Here is a 6,972-nt window from a genome sequence, read left to right on the forward strand (position 1 = left end):
GGGAGTTGTTAAATGATTGCTAAATGTAGAGAGAAAATGAGGTTAGATGACAAGTTGTTAAATTTAGAAAGTTCATTTAGAGAACTGTTGGAGAATAGTTTTCATGTTAACTACCTAAATTATTGATTTAGAAAGTCTTTTAGAGAACTACTGGAGTTGCTCTAAGGCTGTCTCCAGCAACATCTCCTAAATTTCGTCCCCTAAACGAATATTCTCTGTCTTTTACAACACACTCTAAAAGATTCTGTCCTCTATATCTTCCGAGTCTCCAGCAACGTCCCCTAAATTCGGCCCCCTAAAGCTACAGTGTTAACAAAATTTCTTTTTCTATTTCTTTTTCGGTTTTCTTTGTTTTGTACCCATTTCATGTATACAAAGGATACACAAAATAGTGTATTTAATAATGTTAGAAATAATAATCTAAAAAACAATGGTTGTTTAATAATTTCGAATTGTACAAAATAAATAACATTCCATGTTATGTTGTGTGTAATTGTTGTCGATAAAACGTGTCATAATATTTCATTCGTATGAAAAAATGTTTCGAAATTGACATGCTTTCACCGTAAGCCACGACACTTCTTCAACAAGCCATCGACTAGCTTCGTCTGTACGACAAGAGGATGGCTTGTCTCCGAAGCCTATCCGTTCTATAAATAATCACTCACTCTTCAACACTTAATGACTTGGAGGATGCTGGTACGTAGATTCGAATTATTTTCTTAGGATGGCGCAAGACATGGAAGATGAAGAACATGACTTGGAGGTTGCGACGTACCAACATCGTAGGCGTCGTGCACGCAACGAGCGTCGGTATGCTGGTTCCATTCCTGGTCGTGTTCGAATCCATCGTGACCATATGAGTGGTGATGCAAGAATCCGAGCCGACTACTTTTGCGCGCAACCGGTTTACACGGATGCTCAATTCCGGAGGAGGTATCTTATTTCGTACGCACATCTATTCACGTCCATAGTACGTGCTTCACACTTGTACTGACTATATTTTGCAAAATAGGTTTCGCATGCGTCGCCATGTGTTTGAGCGCCTCGTTCTTGCTGTGCAACAAGTGGATCCCTACTTCGTTCAGCGTCCAAACTGTGCCGGTGAGCTAGGTCTATCTGCTCTTTTGCATACGGTGTTCCTGCGGATGCCGTTGATGAATACGTACGCATTGGTGAATCTACGTCACATGAGGCTTTGAAACACTTTTGCACCACCATCCAAACCGCTTTTGGGGGGTACTATCTCAGGAAACCTACTCCTGCTGATATCGCTAGGCTACTCCAAGTTGAAGAGTCACGCGGCTTCCCTGATATGCTTGGTAGTGTGGATTGCATGCATTGGGAGTGGCGTAACTGCCCAACTGCATGGAGTGGCATAACTGATCCAGTGAAATATACTCAGTTGTAGGTTGATCTAATCCACCACCACTAGGCGCGACTTGGATCCAGAGCTGCTTAAGTCTGAAGTTTATATTTACATCAACAATAAAATGATGACATTTTATTAAATGTCGTAGTGTCATGTGTCATGTCGTAGTTTATGTTTGTCCCAAGCTACTATGTGTACTGGAAACATAACAAGTTCTTGTAATTTGTGGTTGTGGAATGTGTGATGGTGTAATCCACGAATGAAATAACAAGTCTACTATTATTAACCAACATGACAGAGTTCAAACATCACACAACAGAAAATTGTGAAGTTCGCTAGTGCAGAAACATAAAGTTTTTCTCAAAAACAAATTACATTACTTCCTCAACCACTACGATGACTTGCTGAATGTTCACTTGCTTGACGACGAGGTTCCAGTAACCCTTGCCAGTATCTCTTGTTGTTTAGCCTCGTAGTACTATCGAAGTAGGGGGTTACATTTACTCAAATCCATGATCAATATCAGAACCTCCTGTTTCGTGTCCTCCTTGACCTTTTGTCGTTCCATCTTTAGTTTCTCCAAGTTGAGCTTCTTCCTCTCCAAGATGAGTTTCTGCCTCTCATGTCTGTTCATGGACTCCAAGTTCTTCTCCTCAGTTGAAGCTACTGATTTGTAGACAGATAACCATTCCAAAGAAAGCTCACCCATCCGTGTTAGGTACTCTGAATCAGTGGATGATGTGTTCTCAGATCTTTGCTTCTTTGCCTTTTCCTTGGATGAATCACGACCAGGCGGCCTCTTCGAAGTAAAGCTTGATGGAGCTGAGTCTTCACCACCATCTAAGTCAATAGTATTTGATTGGGTACCTATTGGGTTGGGTGGAGGATTTTGGTTACCCATGTGCTGGTCCATCCATTTTGGTTGATCCTTCAATATTGACCAACAATATAAGAAATGGAAGGGCTTCTTTTCAACAACAGCAAACCGAGTAGCTGCAAGAGAAGTCTACAAAACAAAATATGCATTAATAAGGCCACTGGGGTGTTGTTAAGTGCATTGAAGAACATATGCATAAAATTACATACACGTACCTTATCTGCACCAGTCAGGCCACTTGGGTTTTGTCGAAGCACAGCCGTCATGCATCCAGCAAAGGTAGAACATTGAGTTTTGATACTGTCCCACCTGCTCATCAGAGATTTCGTAGACCTCTCTGGAATTGATCCTCTGTGAGAGTTGTATGTGAAAGGGAAATGTGCCCTTGGGCCATTTCTAAGTGTCGGCGTTTCGAGACTGGGGGGTCCCTAAGCCGACGAGTGAAATGTCACCGCGTGCCCCAGCCCAGATGGGTCGACGCGAGGCCGAGCGCGAAGGGGGGAAGTGAGGTGGCCAGAGACAGGTGTGAGAGAGGTGGAAATCCCGCGGCCTTCGTGTTCGTCCCGTGCCCAGGTCGGGTGCGCTTGCAGTAGGGGGTTACAAGCGTCCACACGGGAGAGGGAGCGAGCGGCCTCACGCGAGCGCCTGTCTCGTCCTCGTCCCCACGCGGCCAACCCTCTCTAAGAGGGCCCTGGTCCTTCCTTTTATAGGCGTAAGGAGAGGATCTAGGTGTACAATGGGGGGGTGTAGCAGAGTGCTACGTGTCTAGCGGAGGAGAGCTAGTGCCCTAAGTACACGCCATCGTGGCGGCCGGAGAGATATTGGCGCCCGGTTTATGTGATGTCGTGGCCGTCGGAGGAGCGCTGGAGCCTGGCGGAGGGACAACTATCGGGGCTGTCGAGTCCTTGCTGACGTCCTCTTGCTTTCGTAAGGGGGCCGAGAGCCGCCATCGTCAGGGAGCATGCGGGGCGCCATCATTTCCTATCTGGCGGAGCGAGCCAGATGGGACGCCGGTCTTGTTCCTCGTAGCCTGAGTCAGCTTGGAGTAGGGTAATGATGGCGCCTCCCGTTGACGTGGCCGGCCCGCGCCCTAGGTTGGGCGATGTGGAGGCTCCTCCGAGGTCGAGGTCGAGTCCGTTTTCCGTGACCGAGGTCGAGTCCGAGCCCCTAGGTCGGGCGAGGCGGAGGCCGTTGGCTGAGGCCAGGGTGGAGTTCGAGCCCTGGGGTTGGGCGAAGCAGAGTTCGTCGTCTTCTGGGGCTGAGCCCAAGTCCGAGCCCTGGGTCGGGTGGAACAGAGTTCGCCGTCTTCCGGGGCTTAGCCCGAGTCCGAGCCCTGGGTCGGGCGGAGCGGAGTTCGCCGTCTTCCGGGGCTTAGCCCGAGTCCGAGCCCTAGGTCGGGCGGAGCGGAGTTCGCCGTCTTCCGGGGCTTAGCCCGAGTCCGAGCCCTGGGTCGGGCGGAGCGGAGTTCGCCGTCTTCCGGGGCTTAGCCCGAGTCCGAGCCCTGGGTCGGGCGAAGCGGAGCTTCCTATGGTGCCTGCGGCCGGGCCTGACCGCCTGTCAGCCTCACTCTGTCAAGTGGCACCACAGTCGGAGCGGCGCAGGCGGCGCTGTCTTTCTATCAGGCCGGTCAGTGGAGCGGCAAAGTGACGGCGGTCACTTCGGCTCTGTCGGCTGAGGGGCACGCGTCAGGATAAAGGTGCCAGGCCGCCTTTGCATTAAATGCTCCTGCGATTTGGTCGGTCGGTGCGGCGATTTGGTCAGGGTTGCTTCTTGGCGAAGACAGGGCCTCGGGCGAGCCGGAAATATGTTCGCCGCTGGAGGGGGGCCTCGGGCGAGGCGGAGATCCTCCGGGGTCGGCTGCCCTTGTCCGAGGCTAGGCTCGGGCGAGGCGTGGTCGAGTCCCTCGAATGGACTGATCCCTGACTTAATCGCACCCATCAGGCCTTTGCAGCTTTATGCTGATGGGGGTTACCAGCCGAGTATTAGGAGCCTTGAGGGTACCCCTAATTATGGTCCCCGACAGTAGCCCCCGAGCCTCGAAGGGAGTGTTAGCACTCATTTGGAGGCTTTCGCCGCACTTTTTTGCAAGGGGACCAGCCTTTCTCGGTTGCGTTTTGTTCCGGTGGGTGCGCGCGAGCACACCCGCCGGGTGTAGCCCCCGAGGCCTCGGAGGAGTGGTTTGACTCCTCCGAGGTCTTAATGCCTCGCGCAATGCTTCGGCTGGTCTGGTCGTTCCCTCATGCGAGCTGGCTGTAGCCCGGGTGTACGGTCGGGTCCCAAGTTCTCGGGCTGGTATGTTGATGCTGTCAACGGTTTGGCCGGAGCCGGGTTTGCGAGAGCAGCCCCCGAGCCTCTGCACAGGGCAAGAGGGCGATCAGGGACATACTCGACTTTTTTACATACGCCCCTGCGTCGCCTTTCCGCAAGGAGGAGGGGGGGGGGGGGAGAGCGCCATGTTGCCCTCGGTGGGCGCCGAACATGGTGTCTCTGGTGAGCTGCAGGCGGGTGATCCGAGCGGACGTCCGTGCCCCATTTGTTAGGGGTCGGCTAGAGGCCCAGAGGCGCGCCCAAAAGTACATGCGGGTGATCTGCCGGACCCGATCCCCTGGCGACGGGGTCCGAGGGCTCGATGCCTCCCTCTGATGGGATTCCGTTACAAGATCGTTCCCGCTCGTCTCGGAAATGTCCTAGGGTACCTCAGGAGCGCAGCCTGAGCCTTGGTTATGTATCGAACGTACCCATGGTCATCCCTCGCTCTGTGTCTGAGGCGGCTGTGAACCCTTCGGGGGCCAGCCTTCGAACCCCTGATCAGTAGTGGGCGCGGAGCCCGAGTAGCCTGAGGCGGCCGTTGAACCCTTCCGAGGGGCCGGCCTTCGAACCTCTGACCAGTAGTGGGTGTGGAGCCCACGTGCTCTGAGGCGGCTATTGAACCCTTCCGAGGGGCCAGCCTTCGAACCTCTGATCAGTAGGGAGGCTCGGAGCCTAGTTCCTTCACGGGGAAGGATCCTTTTCGGGGTATCCCCCTTTCTCGGTCCCTGTTGCAAGAGAGAGAAAGAGGAAAAAGGAAAAGGATACAAAATCGAACGACGCAGCGTACCTTTTTTGACGCGGTCATTATGGCGAAGACGAAGCGTCGCTCGCTTCTCCTGCCAGAGGCGCCGCCTGTCCCGCCGCGGAGTTAATGCGACAGGGCGAGTGGTTCGCGGGGCGGCCGTTGCACGTGCGCGAGCCGTTCGAGGAACGAAACACGGGCGCGTTGTCTTCACGCCGTGAGAGAGGGTTCTCTCACTGTCCCCGGATGGGACGTAAGCTTGGCTGACGACGTGACCGCTGCTCTTGCCCGCCTGCCACCGCCATTACTGCCGGCCCATTTTTGGCCGCATTGACCGTCGCGCCAGGCTGGCGCTGTTGGGTCATGCGCTGGGTCGCCTCGAGTCGCGGTATTGGTTCCGCAGTCGAGGAGGCGCGGTGGTGGCGCAAGTGGCGGTGCAGTTGCATGCACGAAGCATTCGGCGCGCCGGTGGCATGACGCGTGGGCCTGGGCCTCCATGCTGGGCGTGTTGGGAGTCGGAGAAGTGCGCCCACTTGGCACGGTTGCATGCCGCCTGCATGGCTGCCCGCCCTTTCGCCCGCTGGTCTGGGCAAAAGTGGAGAGCCGCTTGTAACCGCTGGGCGATTGCACGCACCGCACACGGCGGTTTGGCTTCTTCTGCTCTGGGCCGGCTTGCATGACGTGTGGGACCCAGCCCCCGCGCCGTAGGGGGAGGACCTTGGAGTGTGTTGGGAAGACTCAGCCCATGACGGCTGGGGACGCAAGTAGGGAGAGTCGCCTTTAAAAGGAGGGTGACCCTCTTGGAAGGCGACCATGTCTTCGCGCTCCCTTATGCATCATGTCTTTCCACCTTCCAAGCCCCCGGATGGGGGATACCCGCAGTCTTTCCGCCTTGTCGTTGGGGGAACGCAACTCCGTGGGAGTTGGTACCTTTTAGCCATCGTTCGGCTTCAAAGATTTTCATCAGCCAGCCCGGCTGCACCCCTCCGCCGGCGGTCACCTGAGACGGTGACCACCAGCCCCTGGGTGGGGAGAAGCAAGCCGGGCTGCGATCTTGGTCCCACCCTTAGCTTCAAGGATGTTCATCATCCTCGCTGTGGTGGAGGCCGAGCTGAGCCGGAGCTCTACCTCCCGCGCGGGTTCGTGGGTCGGCCTCTCCTTCGGCGTTCGAGGGAGAGGGCGCTCACTGGCCCTGCGGGCGGGTCGGACTTCGACAACGCGGGGCTGGTCGACGGCGGGCGTCGTCAGCCTCAGCGCGTCGGGCTCGTCGGCTTAGCTCCCGGTGCCCCCTCCTGCCAGAAGGCGGCTGCCGCGCCGTGTGCACGGGAGGACCGCCCAAGATATCGCGCGCTGTCAGGGCGGCGTTCGTGTTCTGGGGCGGTCCTGCCTTTGCACCGGTACAACGCCTCCACGCGGAGGTCGGTGCCCCACTCGTCCGGGAGGATCTGAGTGGGGATCTGCCGGAGGGCTGACGGCCCCTGTCGTCGGTGCCGAGGTGGAGGCCGCTCGAGAAGTCCCCGTTGCCGACGGGATCACCGCCACCATCCATGCTTCGGGCCTCCGGCTCTTTGTACTTGTCCTCGCCCCTCGAGCGTCGGCGTGGGCGAGGGCAAGATTGCAGCGGCATCCGCCCTGAGGCCCTCGCCACTGTAGTTCGGCCACCCGGAGCGG

This window comes from Zea mays, chromosome 3 (genome assembly GCF_902167145.1).
Source record: "Zea mays cultivar B73 chromosome 3, Zm-B73-REFERENCE-NAM-5.0, whole genome shotgun sequence".
Taxonomy (NCBI): domain Eukaryota; kingdom Viridiplantae; phylum Streptophyta; class Magnoliopsida; order Poales; family Poaceae; genus Zea; species Zea mays.